This window comes from Aulonocara sp. 'chitande type north' Nkhata Bay, linkage group LG22, assembly GCF_057382095.1.
Source record: "Aulonocara sp. 'chitande type north' Nkhata Bay isolate Kocher_YH1m ecotype deep benthic linkage group LG22, A_spYH_male_GT1.1, whole genome shotgun sequence".
Taxonomy (NCBI): Eukaryota; Metazoa; Chordata; class Actinopteri; order Cichliformes; family Cichlidae; genus Aulonocara; species Aulonocara sp. 'chitande type north' Nkhata Bay.
In genome coordinates, this window is record NC_141364.1 from 36,451,297 (window position 1) to 36,473,428 (window position 22,132).

Here is a 22,132-nt window from a genome sequence, read left to right on the forward strand (position 1 = left end):
CACTTGCCTCTTACCCGTGACTTCAGTGCAAATTTCAAATTCAGGATCTGACACAGACTGATTCATGTCCTACACAGTTCTTACAAGTTCATAGAAATTTCTGTTCAATTAGAACCAAGTATTTGAGTTGATGATTGTAATTTTTATACAATGTTGTAATTTGTGTTTCAACAATTTTTTGATTAATGTTTTGTTTCCTTTACAATATTATACTTTAATGTATAATATTGTAAAGGAAACAAAACAGGAAACAAAACGTCAATCAAAAAATTGCTCTCTTTTTTATTCGGGCTACTTAAATTTATTTTGGGCTACCAAAAACTGAAGAGTCCCTGCCCGAAGGGCTACCAGGGATTTTGAAATTTTGCGAGCCCTAGAAAATATAGCCTTATGCCTATGAGTGAATCTGAAAGTTGCTTCAGCAGTAAACCTTTTTTTCATTGGCAGAACCAGAAGTTACTCTTTATATTTGAGACAAATGAACAACAACAAACAGTCACAACAGCCCATTTTTATGTTCACCTCTTAATGAGACACTAGAGCCTGCCTCTGAGACCTAATCAGATCCAGTCTGGGTGGAATAGGGGAAAGGCTCACTCTCAGAGCAACACTGGAAGCTACTCTGAGTTCGTTTTGGGCTTTGGTCTTGGTTGTGGCCAAGCTGTGGGAAGCTGTACTGTAATTGAGGTCTATATGACAAACACCCAGAGACTGAGCAGTAGGTATAGCATTGACTTGACATTCTCCATTGTTGTGTTGCATATAGCAAAAGACACAAATGATACAAATAATGTCACTGGACTTTTGGCCACATTGCTAGAATAACCCCAAGCACACTGAGGTAATGGAAAACGGCTGAAACAGAGTGAAGTCGAGTCGAGTTGAGCCGAGCAGGGCTTTCGTACCCTTTCCAACAATACCTACTCAATTTGGCTCATTTTCTATTACAATCAAGTACCACCTAATGTGCGTGGGGTCATTATAGCAACGCAGCCAAATGTCCTGTTACATCATTTGTATGTGACACAGATGACAAAATAAAAGCAGGATGTCGAGGCAATGACATTGGTGTTGCTTGGTCTGTGGTTTTTTGTCAGCCTCAGGGACCACAGTGTTGTTTGTTGTGCAGCCATTTGTCTTGTTGTCTGGCGGTTTTGATTTTCGTGAAGGTGAGTGATGCCACTGACTAGCCAATCGGTGGCATGCAGTCTGACAAGGTCACATTTGCGGATATGTTTCACTTGTCTTTATGTACATTTTAACTTCTTTATTTTTTACATTCATTTAATGTATGGCCATTACAGGACACTTTGCTCTTAAAATCAAAGTCTGCTTGACAAGGTTATCAGAGATACCTGAGAGTGGATGACTGAGGTGAAGATGGCTGATGGTACTAGTCAGGGCAGGGTGCTGATGCTGTAATGTACTTGGAAGAGTCAGCCTTTACTGAGGGGTTCTTCTTTACTGTGCTGGAGCTTTGCACTCTGCTGGAATTACAAAGGAAAACACAAGAAGCTGTGAGAGCAGACACCATGAAATGGTGACATACAACAGTCACAAATTTGAACACGATGTGACCTTGCACAGTAGTTACAGACTGAAACCACACAGCCAGACAAATCTCTTTACATTCACCTCAGTCAGCCACTCATCACTTCCCTTTCTGTAGTGAGCAAAGCTCCAAAATGAAGTAATGGAATATGCCAGCACTAGTCCACCAAGTAGAGCAGGGCGATATGGCCAAAAATATTTATCACAATATATATTTGAAAATTTGCGATAACGATATAACTGAACTTGTACTTGTGAGCATGCATTTTCTTCAGCATTGGAGTCCTGCGTGGTGCGCGTGGCTCAGCGCTTTACTTGTTGTTTGCTTTGAAACAATTGTACCTGCTAATTCCAGGTCTTTCTGTCTCTCTCCACAACTGTTCCTTGGCTCTTGGACAACTCCTTTGACCATTTTTTTCACTCCTCTGTCTGAAACCTTGCAAGGAGCATCAAGTCGTGTTCAGTTTATCATAAAATGATGTTCTTTCCACTTCTGGATTATGATCCCAACAGCCCTTACTGGAACGGTCAGTATTTTAAAAATTCCTGTGCAGAAGATGTCATCAATATATTTTGAAACAATAAGGCTGTGAGAGTTGGGCAGGGCGATATGGCCAAAAATATATATCATGATATAGATTTGAAAATTTGCGATAACGATATAACTGACGATATAATTTCTGCGAGACAAAATACAACTCCACAACTTTACTAGTGCAAAAAAACATCCATTTATTTTCACTTAAACAAGCAGCTGTTTATTATGTACATTAAACCTATATAAACATTTAACAGCGCAAATGCAAATTCCTTGCTGAAAGTTTAACCAAAAGGCATTTCCAGTAGAAATGGGCTGACATATCCTGAGCATAACCATGTATAATATCCACTGAAGTTAAAAAAAGGTGCTTTGCAACATTAAACTGCAGTGTGCAGTACGTATTTTTCGGACCATAAGGTGCACGGGATTATAAGGCACATTAAGCGAAACAAAACAGTCAGATAAATCAAACTTTATTAAACTCATTCTTCTTGCTTCCTCCACTTCTGTACCATTGATTCATTAATGCTGTATTCTATCACAGCTGCTATTCCCATGTTGTTGCAGTATATTAATGACTAAACTTTTATTGTGGATGGATTTTCTCAGTTGTTCTCCTGACTGAAGTTTGGTCCGTTTACAGCATCCTGCCATGCGATTGCATTTGTCTCTAACCATGAGGAACCTTCACGTTAACTTTTATTGAGTGGAAACGTGTTAGCGTTCATCCTGCAGCTTCACGGTTTATGTTATGCTAACATAGCTGTGTCACTAGCGATCACGTAGCACATCATTATATACCAGCTAGCCCAACTTCAGTAACCTTACAAACGCCACTGCTGTTTAGTTCTCCGTCTTCATTTATGTTGGATGTGATAGCAGAGCTGTACGCTTGAATTTTTTCAGAAATCTCTCAGTCAGAACGTGCTATAGAGATTGAAAATGTGACGTCATTCTGGGGTAAAACCGCAAAGGATTCTGGGAATGCGTGGCAAGCGGTACTAGCACACGCAGGCTTTCACATGAAAACAGTCACTCAGCGATAAAAAGAAACACAAAAAATGGCAAGAAGCTGTTGTATTATTAACTGCAATAGCCGGTCGCATGACAGCCACGGGAAGCCGACGGGTAAAGAGATCGGTTGTTATCGGATTACGTCGCGGAAGAAAAATTGTTTAAGCCGTGTTTCCGAAGTAACAAAGAGCCGACGGATGGCCTGGATTGCAGCCATTCGAAGACCAAATATAACGTTCCCGAACACTCCAGCTCACATGTTAGTCTGCTCCAAGCATTTCCACAAAGGTAAGTCTTCTAGTAGTTATTACGTAGTTTATCATAACATAATTGTTGATGTAGGTTACAAATAAGTCTTATATTGATTTGAATTGAATTCGTTGCGCTATGCTGCTTTGTTCACGGTGGCTTTGCGGGCTAATGTTTGTTGTGTTTTGTAGGAAAACCAGCCTACAAAATGCTGGAATGCGATCCAGACTAGGCCGCCCTCTATCAACCTGGGTCATACCGAGTTTAAAGCTGCTACCACAGCCAGATTTGATCGGTTAAGAGAGAGAGCGATATCAAAACAGCCACAAAAAGTCCCGCATGTATGTGCCCAAGTGTTGTACTGAAGCAAGCAAGTGATGAATAACTGTTTTCCAGTATGTTGCTTTGCTATTTTTTTTTTTTGCATTGTTGATTTGTTTTTTACCGAAGCAGGTGATAAAGCATAATCAAATACAATTTTGCCTCTTTCTTGTAAGATTCTATAATAGAATGAAACAATAATGCCAGTTATAAGTAAAGACAATAAATTGAATGAATTACAAAACACTAATTTTACTTCTATTAGATCTGAAAATGTTGTGTAACACTACAACCTGAAATGACAAATAGATTGCGTTAGCCTGTACAGGAGATAAAGGAAAAAAAATTAACAACAGCGGTGAAATGGAACAGTCCAAATCACCAAAGTAAACTGGACCTGGGCTTGTTGCAGGGATCTAAAGTTACTAAACATTTTGTGAGTGTATGAACTCACACTTATGACCATATAATAATAAATATGTGTGTGATGAAAGTTGGGCAGCACGCTAACGTCCTTACTACACTCTGTATGCTCGTATGGGTCTGACCCTTTCACGCCTTTGATTTTTTTCCTCGTCCTTTTTTTTGCCTTTTCGTCAAGTCTGTCTTTGTACGGCCCTGCTGTGTTCTCCGTCGTTTTGTACATCACTGTTTTTGGGGCAAATAAAATGCAAGTAGGGATTAAAACCGCAGAATTAATGATTACCGGTGCTGGAAATACTAGCACTTGATGCAGTGTTTTGATTTTGTTGCCACGGGTACCCACAAAGCAATGCGCGAAAGTCACATGGTCTGTCAATCTCTATATCATGCTTAGGTAACAAGCAAAACTAGCGAGCTAACTTCCGCTAACTTCTAACTCCGTTAAATGTAATAAATTCTGTTTTCATGGATGCCTGGATGTCAAACTTCATAGTTACACCTGGTAAAGCAGCAATGCTGATCGTTTTATTAAAGATGAAAGAATTTAGACAGTTTGTAACTCTCAGTGATGCTGCAGTGTTCATTTGACTTTGGGATCTGAAGAAGATGGAGTTTAGGACCCAGATTACTTCCAGATTTACGAGCACCTTAGTCCAACAAATACGGTAATAACGACGGCCCCTTGCATGTTCTACAAAAAAAAATGTGCTTTGGTGGGTATCTGACGGACAAACACCAAACCAGTTCCACATCACTGAAGCTGCGCCATTTTTACAAACCAATTCTGGTTCATCCGTTTCACTCAACGATCCGCTTTCCCCCTTCTCATTCTCCGTTGCCGCCATGCTTTTTCGGACATGTGCGTATGAAAACAAATGCACTGCGCATGCGCGTTTTACCCATATTCTATCGCGATATTTCATTTTCTTATCGTTGCCTAACATTCTACCGGTATTACCGTGAATGGTATAATATGGCCCAGCCCTACCACCAAGTCATATAATTCAGTATCAGATGGATTAGTAGTCTAACGTGTGATAATTTTATCAGAAATCAGCTTCTATAGAAAGCTAAACTTCAACAGACTTACCCCACAGTAGGGCTGCTCAATTAATCGAATTTTAATCTCGATTACGATCTGGGCTTTCAACGATCATTAAAAATGACGGAGCCGATTATTAGCACCTCCCTCGTGCTTTACTCTCGCGCTGCTCCGTGTGGCAAATCGAGCGCACCTCTCTGCATTTCGAATACGCGTCACAACAATTAAGAGGACCCGAGGGAAGCTCGGAAAGCTAAGCAGAAGTTATTTGGAGAGGAGAGTGACTGCTGTTGGTTGAAAAGAGAGGTAAAAAAACTTCAGTGGTGTGGACACATTATGGGTTCGCGGAGTCAGACGTGGATCAAGTAGACACAGTGTGTAAACTTTGCTACGGTGTCGTAGCTGCACCACAGAGCAACACTGCAAAGTTCACTAAACATAGATGTTTACATTTTTCATTTATTTTTTATATTGCAAACATTTGCACTGTTATCAGTATTTGCACACTATTTTATATTATTTTTTGACAATCTTTAAAGTCATTATTCAACACATTGTTATTGTTAAATAAATATCGTCAAATAATCGAGATCTCAATTTCAGTGAAAATAATCGTGATTATCATTTTTGCCATAATCGAGCAGCCCTACCCCACAGTCAGTCATACTAAAGTAATTAATCAGAGATTAAACAATTAAATGACAGAAAAGTTTCTGCTTTTCAATTACAATAGACTTTGTTTTTTTTTTTTCAATGAGCAACTCGAAATTTTTCTGAAATGTTGCACATTTATTCCTTACCATTTAAACTCAAAGAGTTGTGCTGACAGATTTCTTTTTGACAGAAAGGGCAGTTACACTGGTTCAACCAATTTAAGATTAAAGTGGGTTGTATGTAGCCAACAATGTAAAATGAGTTTGATATTCCTGGTTTAGAGACTATATGACAGTGAGTCTTCTCTCGTGAATAGCTTTTTAAAAAGGGCAACAAGGGTTGTAGACATTTGTGATTTGCTCAATTTCTCAATTTCAGCTTCATATTAAAGCTTATAGCTGATAGTTCTGCCTATCAAAGTAAGGACCATTTCCTTTCAAGCGTTTAGTATCATACCTCTTTGAACTCGTCAGCACTGCCTCAGGATGCAGAGCAAATTGAATGGTCTTCTTTCTTTCGCGTTTCGTCACTCCAACATCCAGGTGTCTGAACACAGCAGCAGATTAATAGCTGTTAACTTAAAACTGTTTTCCCTACAACACCTCAATGAGTGTGTGTTATGAAATTGTTCTGACTAGCAATAACTCTCAACATCTTAGTCAAGACATGGAATAAATAAGTAAACCTGCCTTTTCCTAAACCATAATGAATTTATCTCTTCTGGGGATAACAGATTCATAGAATATATGAAGTGTGTGGGCTCACCTGTGTGGATTTATCTTTCATATAAGATGAGTAGTGCACATGTGGATCTCAAGATCACCGTCCAGTTATAGTGTCCAGAGAGTAAGTCCACAGAATAAAACCTAATCTCAAAATAAAAAAGTAAAATTCATTAAAATCTCTGTAAAACATTAAAATGATATTACAGATGATTATTTGCTATCCATATTTGTTCCACTGTGCAACATGAGTTGCATTATAGTATGAAGACTTCTTGTATCTGTGCTTGCAGAGGAATTATCCATGATGCCAGAGGTAATTACATGGTCACAGCTGCTCCAAGACAAACAAATCAAATCAAACTAAAAAAAAAAAGTTAAAATACATTTCAATACAGGAAACAAATGGTAAATCGTCTGTATTTGTATAGCACTTTTCTAGTCCCTAAGGACCCCAAAGCGCTTTACACATCCAGTCATCCACACATTCACACACTGGTGATGGCAGCTACATTGTAGCCACCCTGGGGCGCACTGACAGAGGCGAGGCTGCCGGACGCTGGCGCCACCGGGCCCTCTGACCACCACCAGTAGGCAACGGGGGTGAAATGTCTTGCCCAAGGACACAACGACCGAGACTGTCCGAGCTGGGGCTCGAACCGGCAACCTTCCGATTACAAGGCGAACTCCCAATTCTTGAGCCACGATCGCCCTTTACAAATTTTAACAAATCACCGGGCCTTCATCAATGTGCTCCAACCCATTTAGGCTAAAGTTAGTCAGCCTTCAATTTTTTCTCTGAATTAAACACAGAAGTGTTAAAGAAACAACAAAGTTTCTTACTAAGAAACAAAGTATCAGTGTAATTTGATGAATGCAAGCCAAACAAGCCAGGTGCATCACAAGTAGGGCTGGGCGATATGGCCTAAAATCCATATCGGGATATAATTTAAACCATGTGCGGTAACGATATATATCGTGATATATTATTTTCTTCTGTATAACGTATTTTCCACACTTAAAATCCTTTAATTTTCACAAAAATCGTGAGTGTGCCTTATGTATGAATTCTGGTTGTGCTTACTGACCTCGAACCGATTTTGGCAGAAATCTGTTAAAAAATGTTTTAGTACAACTTTGGTAAGCTGCACTGCTTGATGGATTGTCAGAGCATTACGGCTGCCGTAGTGAGGAGCTTCGCGGAGTAAACTGAGTCCAAAACTCCGTCCGCTTCAGGTCCCAAAGTCAAACGAACACAGAGTTAAAAACGGTCTAAATTCTTTCATCTTTAATAAAATCATCAGCGTTGCTGCTTTACCAGGTGTAACAATTAAGTTTAACATCCAGGCATCCATGAAAACAGAATTTATTAAATTTAACTGAGTTAGAAGTTAACAGGAAGTTAGCTCGCTAGTTTCCACCTAAACATGACATACCATGTTCTGACTGAGAGATTTTTGAAACTAATTAAAACGTACAGCTCTGCTACCACTTCCAATATAAATGAAGACAGAAAACTAAACAGCAGTGGCGTTTGCAGGGTTACTGAGGTATATAATGTTGTGCTACGTGATTGCTAGCGACACAGCTATGTTAGCATAACATTAGCACAGTGAAGCTGGAGGATGAACGCCAATTTTTTTTCCACTCGATAAAAGTTAACGTGAGGGATTTTATTTTATTAAATTACCAGCCATTTTTTTTCATTTTTTGGTTACACAACCACCCATCACTACTCATGACAGCCTATGCTGCTGCAAATGTATAAACATACTGGGAAAACTATTAAGGTACTTGACGTTTTTTTGTTGCAACTGTGTGGTACCTAAATGAGATGTGGGCTACTGCTGACACTGTCATCTCATGTGAGGGCCACTTTAGCGTTCAAGTAGTAAAAAAAACACAAACACAAACAAACAAGAAAACACCCACAAATATTTCTGAAGATGTAATGTTTTGTTTGTTTTTTTTAAATTTCAAATATTGAGACAAGACAAAACAGAAAACGTGAATGCAAATGTTTTTCTCACTCTTAACTGAAGCCTTTCATTAAACTACCAAATAAACACATTGGTCCTCTCTTTCTGACAAGTGGCAGCACTTCTGCTATAACTGTGTTCGTATTTAACAAAATAAAAATGCAGACATAAGTGTACACATTAGTTTTTGACTCTCTCACTGAAGTTTGAGACCCCTGGTCTAGAGCGACTCATTTTCAGTTATACTTTCTACCAGTAGCAGAGCACTTTATTTTCAGTTGCTTATGTGAGCGAAGACCCTGGAACTTACTGTTAAGTTGCAGGGGAAGTTGCAGAGTTTAATCATCCATCCATTCTCTTCCGTTTATCCTTATCAGGGTCATGGGGGGCTGGAGCCTATCCCAGCCACAGGTCGCCAGCCTGATGCAGGGCTAACACAGAGAGAAAGACAACCATTCATGCTGACATTCACACCCATGTTCAATTTATATTCACCAAATAACCTAACCTGTCTAACGCCATGTCTTTGGGAGGAAACCAGAGTACCTGAAGAGAAGCCACACAAACACAGAAGGAACGTACAGTCTCCACACGGCCAGGTGGCGGAGTTGAACTCAGGACCTTCTTGCTGTAAAGCAACAGTGCTAATCACTGTGCCACTGTGAGTTTCTTTTATTTCCATTGAACAAAAGTTGATTTTTATTTGTATGTTTTCATAGCTCTTAGAAATAAAAACAGAACTGGCAAAAAATAAAAAATAAAATAAAAAATTGCAATTGGTACATCTCCCGCTATAGTGAATGCCAACTTTAAGTCATTAAATGTATGTTGAATGTTAAAGCATTATTTATGACATTACAAATATTTGTAATACATACAATAATATTTAATATCTCCCATGCAGCTTGTATTATTGTTAAATATGAAGGTAGGAATTTAATGAGAAATCCAACCCAATAATCTTCGTCTTTGGCTCCTCCTGCTGGAGCATTGAACCAATGTCATTAACCGGGAGAAAGTAAGCAAAAAACAAAAACCTTATAAAGTAAGAAAACTTAACTTCATATTTATTACCACAACAAATAGATATATTTGCTCAGTCATAAACTTCTACTACAGTGGGGCAAAAAAGTATTTAGTCAGCCACCGATTGTGCAAGTTCCCCCACTTAAAATGATGACAGAGGTCAGTAATTTGCACCAGAGGTACACTTCAACTGTGAGAGACAGAATGTGAAAAAAAAAATCCATGAATTCACATGGTAGGATTTGTAAAGAATTTATTCGTAAATCAGGGTGGAAAATAAGTATTTGGCCACCTCAAACAAGGAAAATCTCTGGCTCTCACAGACCTGTAACGTCTTCTGTAAGAAGCTTTTCTGTCCCCCACTCGTTACCTGTATGAATGGCACCTGTTTGAACTCATCATCTGTATAAAAGACACCTGTCCACAGCCTCAAACAGTCAGACTCCAAACTCCGCCATGGCCAAGGCCAAAGAGCTTTCGAAGGACACCAGGAAAAGTATTGTAGACCTGCACCAGACAGGGAAGAGTGAATCTACAATAGGCAAGCCGCTTGGTGTGAAAAAATCAACTGTGGGAGCAATCATCAGAAAATGGAAGACATACAAGACCACTGATAATCTCCCTCGATCTGGGGCTCCACGCAAGATCTCATCCCGTGGGGTCAAAATGATCATGAGAACGGTGAGCAAAGATCCCAGAACCACACGGGGGGACCTGGTGAATGACCTGCAGAGAGCTGGGACCAAAGTAACAAAGGTCACCATCAGTAACACACTACAACGGCAGGGAATCAAATCCCACAGTGCCAGACGTGTTCCGCTGCTGAAGCCAGTGCATGTCCAGGCCCGTCTGAAGTTTGCCAGAGAGCACATGGATGATACAGCAGAGGATTGGGAGAATGTCATGTGGTCAGATGAAACCAAAGTAAAACTTTTTGGTATAAACTCAACTCGTCGTGTTTGGAGGAAGAAGAATACTGAGTTGCATCCCAAGAACACCATACCTACTGTGAAGCATGGGGGTGGAAACATCATGCTATGGGGCTGTTTTTCTGCCAAGGGGACAGGACGACTGATCCGTGTTAAGGACAGAATGAATGGGGCCATGTATCGTGAGATTTTGAGCCAAAACCTCCTTCCATCAGTGAGAACTTTGAAGATGAAACGAGGCTGGGTCTTCCAACATGACAATGATCCAAAACACACCGCCCGGGCAACAAAGGAGTGGCTCCGTAAGAAGCATTTGAAAGTCCTGGAGTGGCCTAGCCAGTCTCCAGACCTCAACCCCATAGAAAATCTGTGGCGGGAGTTGAAAGTCCGTGTTGCTCGGCGACAGCCCCAAAACATCACTGCTCTCGAGAAGATCTGCATGGAGGAATGGGCCGAAATACCAGCTACTGTGTGTGCAAACCTGGTAAAGACCTATAGTAAACGTTTGACCTCTGCTATTGCCAATAAAGGTTATGTTACAAAGTATTGAGTTGTATTTTTGTTATTGACCAAATACTTATTTTTCACCCTGATTTACGAATAAATTCTTTACAAATCCTACCATGTGGATTCATGGATTTTTTTTTCACATTCTGTCTCTCACAGTTGAAGTGTACCTCTGGTGCAAATTACTGACCTCTGTCATCATTTTAGGTGGGGGAACTTGCACAATCGGTGGCTGACTAAATACTTTTTTGCCCCACTGTATGTGTCACTGCAACGACTTGAGCAGCTCATGTTTCCTGGTTTAGCTGTTGGGCTGGCTGTTTGTTGTTTGGGGTCAGGAAAACTGTCACTTTAATGTTGCAGATTCTTCTGTAGACTTTTAAGGTTTTTATTCATCATCCTTTGAGTACCAAGTCTCTTTGTTATCACATCTAACTATTGAAGTTTCTCAGGTGACATCATGCACACATTGCTCAAGAGTTGTCTGCCATAGTAGATATGAAAAATGTGTAATGCTCAATTCGTTAGGTAAAATTAGCTGCACAGACGCTGTCACACCAAAAACCTCATGATTGCCTTAGTAAGATTGCAGTTGCCTGTAGCCTACGTGGAAGACACCGACTTGTCTACAAAAACTTGTGAAGTAGGGCTGGGCCATTTCATACCGTTCACGGTAATACCGGTATAATGTTGGGCAACGATAAGAAAATGAAATTCCGTGATAGAATATGGGTAAAACGCTCATGCGCAGTGCCTTTGTTTTCATACGCACATGGTGGAAAAAGCATGGCGGAGACGGAGAATGAGAAGGGCGAAAGCGGATCGTCAAATGAAACGGATGAAGTGGAACTGGTTTGTAAAAATGCTGCAACTTCAGTGGTGTGGAACTGGTTTAGCTTTCGTCCGTCAGATACACAACAAAGCACTATTTTTGGTAGAGCATGCTAGCGGGCCGTCGTTATTACCGTGTTTTTTGGAAAATACGGCATACTTAAAATCAACCCTTTGATTTTTCTGAAAATTGACAGAGCCCCTTATAATCCCGTGTGCCTTATGTATGAACTCTGGTTGTGTTTACTGACCTCGAAATGATTTTATGTACACGGCGCTCGCAAATCTGTCAAATGTTGTAGTACGACTTTGCTAAGCTACGAACCCGCGCCGCGGCAACATAATGTTACCGTATTGTGTGTGTATAACCTCTTTTTAAGTTTTGTGGATATTATACATGGTTATGCTGAGGATATGTCGGCCAGTTTCCACTGGAAATGCTTTTTGGTTAAACTGTCAGCAAAGAATTTGCATTTGCACTGTTACATTTTTATATAACTTTAATGCACATAAAAAAAAAAAAAACAGCTGCTTGTTTAAGTGAAAATACATTGATGTTTGTTTGCTTGTTTGTTTTTTTGCACTAATAAAGTTGTGGAGTTGTAAAGTATTTTGTCTAGTGTCAATAATATCATCAGTTATATCGTAATTGCAAATTTTCAAATGTATATCGTGATAAATATTTTTGGTCATATCGCCCTGCTCTATTGCGAAGTACCAACAGTAGTAAAACCTTAACAAGTGCAATAGAACCTGAAAGAGAATGTTTGATGAAAAATATCAGTGACTCGCACAATATGCTAGAGACCAATGACAAGGAGAGTTTTACGAACCGATCAGCCAAAACTGCAAAAATCTCTTTCTCTAGGAATCTAGATCAGTGGTCCCCAACCCCCGGGGCATGGACAAGTACCGGGCCGGGAGAGTTCAGGCTCGGATGTCAAATTTATGGTTTTCAGGGTTTTTATCGTTAACTCTGTTTCCCTGGGTCTTTTCCCGTGTTGTAGTTGTGCGTCTTATTTTGAAAGCAATATTTACACGTTACCATAGCAACCAGAGAGCATTAAGGGGCAGAGATGAGGATGTTACTCTTAATGTTGTTGGCGCATTTCAGGAGGACGCTGCTAATAAAGTTACACAATTACACAGTGAATTTGCGTTTATTATTATATTTACAAAATACCACAGTTTTTGTCTTGGTCATATCATTTTATTTTGTTGTATTTATCCACCACACCTTAAAGGCTGGTCTGTGAAAATATTGTCTGAAATTAAACTGGGCCGTGGTGCAAAAAAGGTTGGACCGCTGATCAAGATCATGTGTTCATGTCAGTCAAGTCTTCACTCAACTATAAGAAAATGGTGAAAATAAATTAATGGCTATGCAATACGCAATAACTTTTTTGTACTCTAAAATGGCTTATGACGTTTGAACTAAAGCAGACTGTTCAGTTCAGTTGTCATAAAATGTGGATTGATCAAAACCACAGCCGTTGTTTTACATTTTGTAAGCGTTGTGGTCAGGTATCACCATAAAGCAGATAATGAAAATGTGGCGTAATATTCTGTTCTTTTTAACTGAAATTTGGAACTGGGCGATATGGGACATGAATTATCCTGATCACTTTTTCATATCAGTATATAGTAATATGTATCACTACAGGTCAGTACAGGTAAGCCATCTGGGTCTTTCTTTTCTAGGTATTGGCTAATGAGTGAATGACACTCAGCTAATAAAGTTTAAAAATATTTATTGAAACAAAAACAACACCACACAGCCATTTCAGAATTTGAGAATTTTAACTGTCCTTTTTTGCAAGTCCATAAACTCAGAATTCAGTTCTTTTCAGTTTCTTCAGTTCAGGTATGTGTATGTCAAAAAGTTAGTGTTGTTAATAGTACCCAGTAGGGATGGGTACCAATATCCGGTGCCATTATGGCCGAAAAGCAGCGCACATTTCGGTGCTTTATTTCAGTGCTTTATTTCAGTGCTTTTTTTTCCTGAGATGTCATAAACTTTGGCTGTACTTCACAGCAAAAGATGCAAACTCAGCAGCCTGCAACAAGTGCTTTACGGTGATACTGTGCAAAGGAGGTAACTCCTCGAATCTGATGAAACACCTGGCGACGCATAGCATTATGTTAAAAGCCGAGAAATGCACCGTATTTGATAGCTTGCTGCGAGACCTCACACCGAGCACATCTACTGCGGGTGTGGTGCCTGTTATCAGACCCGGAGTTAGCAACATCCCCCAAAAACCCGAAGAGGAGACTCCTGGCCCCTAGCCCTGCCAGTGTAGCAGAAATGATGAGGATGATGATGGCAGCAGCAGCCTTTCTTCTCTGCGTGAGCAGCTTAATGTTGTTCGTGTGTAATTTACGTTGAGTAGGCTAACCGCGTTATTACATTAATGCATGTATGGTGAACTAGCAAACACCGTCGTAGTTACATGCGGCTGTCTTCTTGTTTGATAGAGTGATACCATATATGCCCTACAGCTGCAAAAAAGGCTAACATTGTTATCTTTTTACAGAAAAAACAGCTGAACATGAGAGGTTTTAGGACAAAGTTTGTATTTTCCATTGTTTAAACACCAGTTCCAACCAAAGGAGGTATGTTGTATCAACAGAAAAGGCTAACTTGGTTATCATTTTGCAGAAAAAAAGAGACTGCTAAAAATAAAAACATAAGAGGTTTTTGGATAAAGTTTGTGTTCTCCATTCTTTAAGCACCGGTTCGAGCACCGGTTCGAGCACCGTTTAAGCACCGGCACGTTTCAAAAGTACCGGTTTGGCACCGGTATTGGATAAAACCTAAACGATACCCATCCCTAGTACCCAGATGGTGTATTGCTTCAGATCTGAAAAACTTGTAATGTAGCTACAGAACCTGATAGCTACGGCTGATCCTGAATCCTGACTTGCCACATGTGGATGAATTTGTCTCAGACTTCAATAACAAACCCGACCTGCACAAGGGAGTGACTATTTCTGCATTATTTTAGATTAGCTTAAGGTTAGTGCACAGAGAGCTTCATGGAATGCACACATACACAGAGCGAGTAAATAAAATACTGAACATGCCTAAGTAAATATATTTTTAAAAGTGCTATTAACATGAAATTCTCACCAGATGTTGTAACAACCCATACAATCCACACGTGCAAAGAACAAATCACAGACGTCCATAAATTATATGTAACAGTGAGAAATGACACAGAAAAAGGCTATTTAACACGCTTACTGAAATGTATTTAAAACATTGTACAAAAACCTTTGTCGGTGATGACTGCTTTAAGATGCATCCTGTATTGCTCAGGTGTGGTTTTGGCCCATTGTTCTACACCAAGGGTGGGCAACTCCAGGCCTCGAGGGCCAGTGCCCTGCAGGTTTTAGATCTCACCCTGGGTCAACACACCTGAATCAAATGATGAGTTCATTCATTGGAGAACTTCAAGACATGTTGAGGTCATTTAGCCATTTAAATCAGCTGTGTTGGGTTGAGGACACATCTAAAACCTGGAGGACACCGGCCCTCGAGGCCTGGAGTTGCCTATCCCACAAAGTCTTCAAATCTGGAAGGTTTGATGGCCCCCTTCTATGAACTCTGAGCCTTAGTTCCAGTTCCGTATGCTAAAAAACAGCCCCCTGCCATGTTATTCCCATTTCCAAACTTCACTGTTTCTATGGTGTTTTGGGGATAATGTGCAGTCAGATTTGGTCTCATCTGACCAGGCTATATTCTCCCAGAATTTCACAGGCTTGTCTAAATCTTGTTCTGTTAACTTTAAATGTACTTATGAGCATGCATTTTCTTCAGCATTGGAGTCCTGCGTGGTGCGCGTGGCATTTCCAGTAGAAAGGCATTTCCAGTAGAAATGGGCTGACACATCCTGAGCATAACCATGTATAATATCTAGGGATGGGTATCATTTAGGTTTTATCCGATACCAGTACCAAACCGGTACTTTTGAAACGGTGCCGGTGCTTAAACGGTGCTCAAACCGGTGCTTAAAGAATCAAGAACACAAAATTGGTCCAAAAACCTCTCATGTTCAGCTGTTTTTTTGTAAAAAGATAACAATGTTAGCCTTTTCTGCAGCTATAGAGCATATATGGCATCACTCTTGGCTGGAAGCAGTGCTTAAACAATGGAAAAAATACAAACTTTGTCCAAAACCTCTCATGTTTAACTGTTTTCCACTTTTTCTTTGGTCATTTTAGCCTTTTTGGCCAGGGTGAAGGGAGTATCTGCCATCAAACAAGAAGACAGCCGCATGTAGCTATGACGGTGTTTGCTAGTTCACCTTACGTGCATTAATGTAATAACTAGAGGTGGGAATCACCATACATCCCACGATACGATATTATTGCAATTTTTTTAAAATATTTTGCGATATTCAGATTCTGTACATAAAGGTAAACTTTATCAATATTCATTTTATCTAATATCAAAGTCTCACACTCAGTCTTTCTCTCATTTCAGTCAGTTTTATTGTTGACAAACTGAACGGTTTGTATTACAGTCTAGTCCAACTTAACTGAATGCAACCATCTGGTACAATTATAGCTATTCTGAACTATGCAATTTATGAAAACTATGCAGCCCATTCAGCAACTGAAGAATTTGAAAGTAAATTAAAACAAAATATAATTTTACATTAAATAAAAAAGTTTAACTTAATTAAAATAAAACATGTCTTAAATTTAGTTTATTGCTGCCAAAAAAAAAGTTAAACACATTTGGACAGTGAAGGAATGTCAGGATTCTTGCTCAGAAAAAGGATCAACGTGCTCTGAAGTCAGAGCACGTTCCAGTCTACAAAAACTTTTGTAACAAAATATCGATTTCTGCTGTCCCTGTATCGATACATTATTAGCAAACAAAATATCACGATACTACACAGTATCGATTTTTTCCCCCCACCCCTAGTAATAACGTGGTTAGCCTACTCAACGTAAATTACACACGAACAACATTAAGCTACTCAGAGAAGAACGGCTGCTGCTGCCATCATCATCCTCATCATTTCTGCTACACTGGCAGGGCTAGGGGCCAGGACTCTCCTCTTCGGGTTCTTGGGGGATGTTGCTAACTCCGGGTCCGATAACAAGCAACACACCCTTAGTAGGAACGGTGCATTTCTTGGATTTAAAAAAAAAAAAAAAACGCTATGCGTCGCCAGGTGTTTCATCAGATTCGAGGAGTTACCTCCTTTGCACAGTATCACCGTAAAGCACTTGTTGCAGGCTGCTGAGTTTGCATCTTTTGCTGTGAAGTACAACCAGACTTTTGACCGCTTCGCCTTGGGCATTTTTAGCGCTGCTCTAAAAGAACGTATGTACCTGGGCCCGCCTACTATCCTTGGAAACGTAAAATGATTGGCTAGAATCTGAAGCGTATCACATCTCAGTAAAAAAAATAAAGCACCGAAATGCACGCTGCTTTTCAGTCTGGTTACTACCGTTTATGTCAGAAACGATACCGGTACCCATCCCTAGTCATTTCTCATGGTTACACATAATTTATGGAGATTTATGGTTTGATTTCTTTGCATGTGTGGATTGGATGGGTTGTTACTAACATCTGGTGAAAATTTCATGTAAATAGCACCTTTAGAAATACATTTACGTAGAAAATTGGTCATGTGTTGAATACTTATTTTACCCACTGTGTTTGTGTTTACATTAATATATATGAACTACATAAAAAAAAATAATATAATGTGTTAATGACTCTTGCTTCTGGTACCCCATGTGGTGACAAATGCTCTCAAGTGCTGACAACCAGGTGCTAATCAGTACTGCTGCCTTTGCTATACAGCCATCCTTTGAACGCCACAGGAGTCGGTTTGTGACAGTGGGATGGTGGGGGGGTGGCATCTCCTGCACTGGAAAATCGAGGCTTGGTCATTATTGTCAATCTCAATGCAGCAACATAGGAAGAAAGGGATTCTGCAACCAGTGGCATTCCTATAGCTTCACAGTTTGGACCGAACTCCAAGACGACAACACATTTCCAGAATTTGGGAATGGAGAGGATTGAATGGCCTGTTTGCAGTTCTGACCTAAACCCTACCGAACACCATCCATTCGCTTCCACTTATCCTTTTTAGTCTATGCCTGGCCTATGGTTAGTCTATGCCAACACCAATATCTCTCTGCAATATACACCACTGGTTACTAATTGCCCAGGGGTCATTTGATTTCCTTTAATATTAAAGGAAATAAAATTTACACCCCAAAAATGTAAGTAATAACCAGAGCAATAGCTAAACAATGTCACTAAAGAAATAATGATTGTTTATGGCATATTTAGGCCCCCAGACAAAACACCCTGGATTTCAGCAGTGATATTTACGTCAAGTGTAGATAACATCATGTAATAACCCACTCCAGAGAGATTAGCCAGGCTAACTGAAATAATCATGACATGTTTCATGTGTCTGTGTTGCACATGAGCCTGATAAATACTGGCGTGTAGACAGAGACATGGATGATGAAGAGACTAGCCTACTTGCTCATAGTTTCCGTTTGTCTCTTAGGCCCCAATTACCAAAAGACCTAAATACAGTCAGTTGACAACATATTTTATTTCCCTTCCACTGACAGCAAACAGGTACATTTAGCAGATGAATAAAAAAACTGTTTGATGGAAATCTGGATAACCATCGATAACACTCAGATCAGAGAGTCGTGTTTATCTTCGACAGAGCAGCTGCATCATCGCCACCACACTGGAGTCTACAGCCTGACGTCGTTACCTCGTCACAATGTACCGTAGAAATCCTGTTTATCAGCTAATATCAAGTTATTGATTTTAAATAGTTGCTATACAGTGCCCCAACAATAAAACTGAACGCATGGGCGGAGCTGAAATAGTATTTAACTTCGGACGATAACAACCCAACTATGGCGAACATATGGCGATGATGTACCTCTTTGCTATTTCTAGCATCCAGCATCAGATAGGTCGACTGCATTACGACACACGTAGAGTGCTAGCAACTAGCCTAGCATAGCTCCCGAGTGTGGTGAGCTCTGACTTTGCTACAAGGGGGATGGTGCGCTAAACTACAGCTAGCTATTGAAATGTGTTATAATAAATGCTATACTGGCTTTAAACAAACACTCCCGGCCTTTGTCTGAATTATGACAATGAAATCTTGAATTTGGCGCAAGTCCATTTCACATGAAATTAAGTAATTTAGGAGTTGCTTCGACTGTTTGTTCCCTTTCCTCGGTATTTTGAGTCACCAAAACACAACGCGGCCCCCGCTTTTCGAACAGCATGAAAAATTCAGTATTTTATTTTCTCCGGTACTGAACAGGGGCCTACACATAGGCCGAACGCGAGGGTGGAACGTAACTATTCGGAAACAGGTTGGGTCTTTTTTTTAATCAAAGGACGCATTTATTCATTTATCGTCGAAACCATTCTATTGCCCGATTTGTCAAGCTACTTTGGTTTGGCGGTCGCTCAGTAGGTGACTGAACACCACTTAGCATAGCACGAAGCTAAACGATGATGGGTGCATTTAGGATAAACTTCATTTGCTAGACAGGAAGCGGTTACCTTTGGGAACAGGCAAGCTCCTGCTGTACAGCGGTGACACTCTCTGCCTGTGGACCAGGTTGCCGTCCGAGCCACTTCCACCCGGGTTGGCGGGACTGGAGCAACTGGACGTCGTAGGTCCTGTGTTGCTCCCGGCTAGAGGAAGAGGGGGGGTTGAGTTGTGTTGAATTCTACGCAGAAGCCGGTACAGTACCGTGACGCGGAGCGGCTGCACGCGGATCGTGGCGGTGGAGGTGTTACTGCTGCAGATAGAGATGAGGCTGTGGGAGAGGCGCCGAGTTTATTCCGCTGTTGTCGCTGGGACGAACTCGCTGTTGGCTGACCTGACTACCAGCAATTACTTCATTAGATTGTTTGTGATGTTAACATGGCGAACGTAACAGTTCCTTTTATAAGCTCACATTTTCACTAACGGAATTGCTTTTAACACAGTTGACAAAAGCTGTCCATGAAGTACACTTTGCCTTTCAGGTTACGAAAAATTCTCAACTTCAATTGACATGGCATGATTTCCACTTGTGCGCTGATTCTGAATAAAAATGTTTTTTTGGCAGAATTCAAACTTATGTTGCCACGCTTGCATATTTATTTGCACCTTAAAGTCAAACTAGTCCTCCCCCAAACCAACCACTCTCCAATACAGCAACGCAGTTACCTATCACTTCATATATTTTATGTGACGCCAGAGCCACGCCCACCTGGAGGACAAAACGGTACTGCGGTCCTTTGCCCTCCCGGCTTTGATCGCTTCGAGTTTAACTCGAAGATGCCACATAGTTGCTGTGCTATTGGATGCATAGCCCAACGTTTATTTACAACTGTCAGAAGCGTGTAGACTCTAAGGGTCTCAAATTGAAATGAGCCGTGGGCCACTGCTGGCACTGTCATCTCATGTGAGGGATACTTTAGGGTTCAAGTAGTACAAACAAACAAGAAAACACCCACAAATAATTCTGGAAATGCAGTGTTTTGTTTGTTTTTGAATTTTAAATATTGTATAACAAGACAAAACTCCAAACGTGAAAACACATTTTTTTCTCACTAACTAACTGAAGCCTTTTACTGGTACTTAAATTTGTACTTGGTACTTTCTTTCTGGCCAGACACATGGCAGCACCTCTGCTATCATTTTTGTTCATATTTAACTAAAATGAAAATGCAGATATAAGTGTACACATTAGGTTTTGACTGCTAGTGAAAATTGTTTTCTTTACAAATAACTCTCACTGAACTAACACAACCAATCCCTCAACATGTTTGTACTCTCTGCTCATATTGCCTTCATATTAAATATTTTTTTGCTTTTTAAAGAAAGCATTTTAACATTGAGCTCAACAACAAACAAATCCTCTCTAACAAAAAAAAGTAACTTCGTGGGCCAAACTCCATTATATTTCTTCATGTCAATATACGTAGCACTTATCTTTGCTAATGATGGGGAAATTCTTGTTGTTCACCTCCCACATGGTGGCGTTATTTACCCATCCACATAAAAAAATGTAGCTGTCCGTATTTTGAAAGCTTTCACTCTGGTAACAGGGTAATATGAGGGATTGTCTACAAGATACATGTAGATGTCACCGGACTGGAGCTGTGTGAGACATGTATCCACTTTCGGGGATTAAAATAAAGCTGCTGTGATATAATGTGGGCCACAAATTACCAGAATGCATAGTTTCTCTTCATATCTTCCTTTTGCCTCCATGGATGGATGATCCAAGTAGTTATTTAATACAAAAGTTATGTAGATAGATATATGAGGGGTTGTACAAGCCAAAATCTAGTCCCTCATTCTCACACATACATTCTTCTTTTACATCCATATATCTGGATCCTCACATACTGTCTTGCAAATATATTAACACTACCTATTTTACACACACACACACACACACACACACACACACACACACACACACACACACACACACACACACACACACAGTATTTATCATTTACTCTTACAGATATACGTTTTGACTCTCACATAAATGCATTTTCTAAGCAGGAAGTCACTATTAAACCACACAGTAATATACACTTGGAACTTTGTTTTACTAATCAAGACCTGACCAGAAGAACTAAGCAAAGAAGCTATTCAAAATCATTCAGTTTTCTTTACTAGTATTGTTTTTAATTTGGGGAGTAAGTAGCAATGGAAATGCCATAAGATTTTTTTAAATAATGTATTAGAATGTATTGAACAAATTCAAAGAGAGACTACAGATTCTTTGTTCTTCAGAAGAACTAGTTGATCACATTCAAACCTTTTCTGGAATTTCTTTTTTCAGAACCGGTAGAATACTTGTTCACTTTCACCACAAGGAGGGTAATCCCCTCTTCAGATGTGTCAGGGCATAGTCAACAATGCAGGAATGGATAACCCAGATATGAATGGTATTTGTAAAAGTGACTGTGGTACTGGTGAATACAGAGCACTATCAGTTGGAGACAATGTTGTTACACTTGATGACGAAGATGATGGCAGTCACAGTATTGTATTGCAACCTTGTTCATTTTCTTGAGAGAAAAACACATTACATTGTGGAGGTAAGCATCAACGACACAGCTCTCAGTTCTCACTCCTTCTTTATTCGTCTCCAACATCAACTGCGCATATCGCGCCACAAAACACAGGAACACACTTCCTCTACACTGGGTGTGAGTGGAGCCCTCTAGTGGTCCACCACACATGCCCCCCCCCCCCCCCCCCCCCCCCGAACACCCAGCAGAACTAGTCCAGGACCCGGGGCTTAAGCAAACGGCC

General features: G+C 40.2%; 1 protein-coding gene across 4 annotated transcripts in view; it reads right to left on the reverse strand.

Annotated features, from left to right (window-relative positions):
• Positions 1-19,381, reverse strand: part of glcci1a (glucocorticoid induced 1a) — a 30,035-nt gene extending 10,654 nt beyond the window's left edge. For 2 of the 4 annotated variants that reach the window (XM_086279208.1, XM_086279207.1), the window contains exons 1-4: positions 19,366-19,381; positions 8,807-8,927; positions 6,561-6,661; positions 6,252-6,341 (exon numbers count right to left, since the gene is read on the reverse strand). The gene's annotated coding sequence lies outside the window, so the exon portion shown is untranslated. Of the gene's footprint in view, positions 1-1,355; positions 1,488-6,251; positions 6,342-6,560; positions 6,662-8,806; positions 8,928-19,365 lie in introns of those variants that run through there. The other 2 variants (XM_086279206.1, XM_086279205.1) reach the window with 2 other exon arrangements.
• Between the last annotated feature and the right edge of the window lie 2,751 nt (positions 19,382-22,132).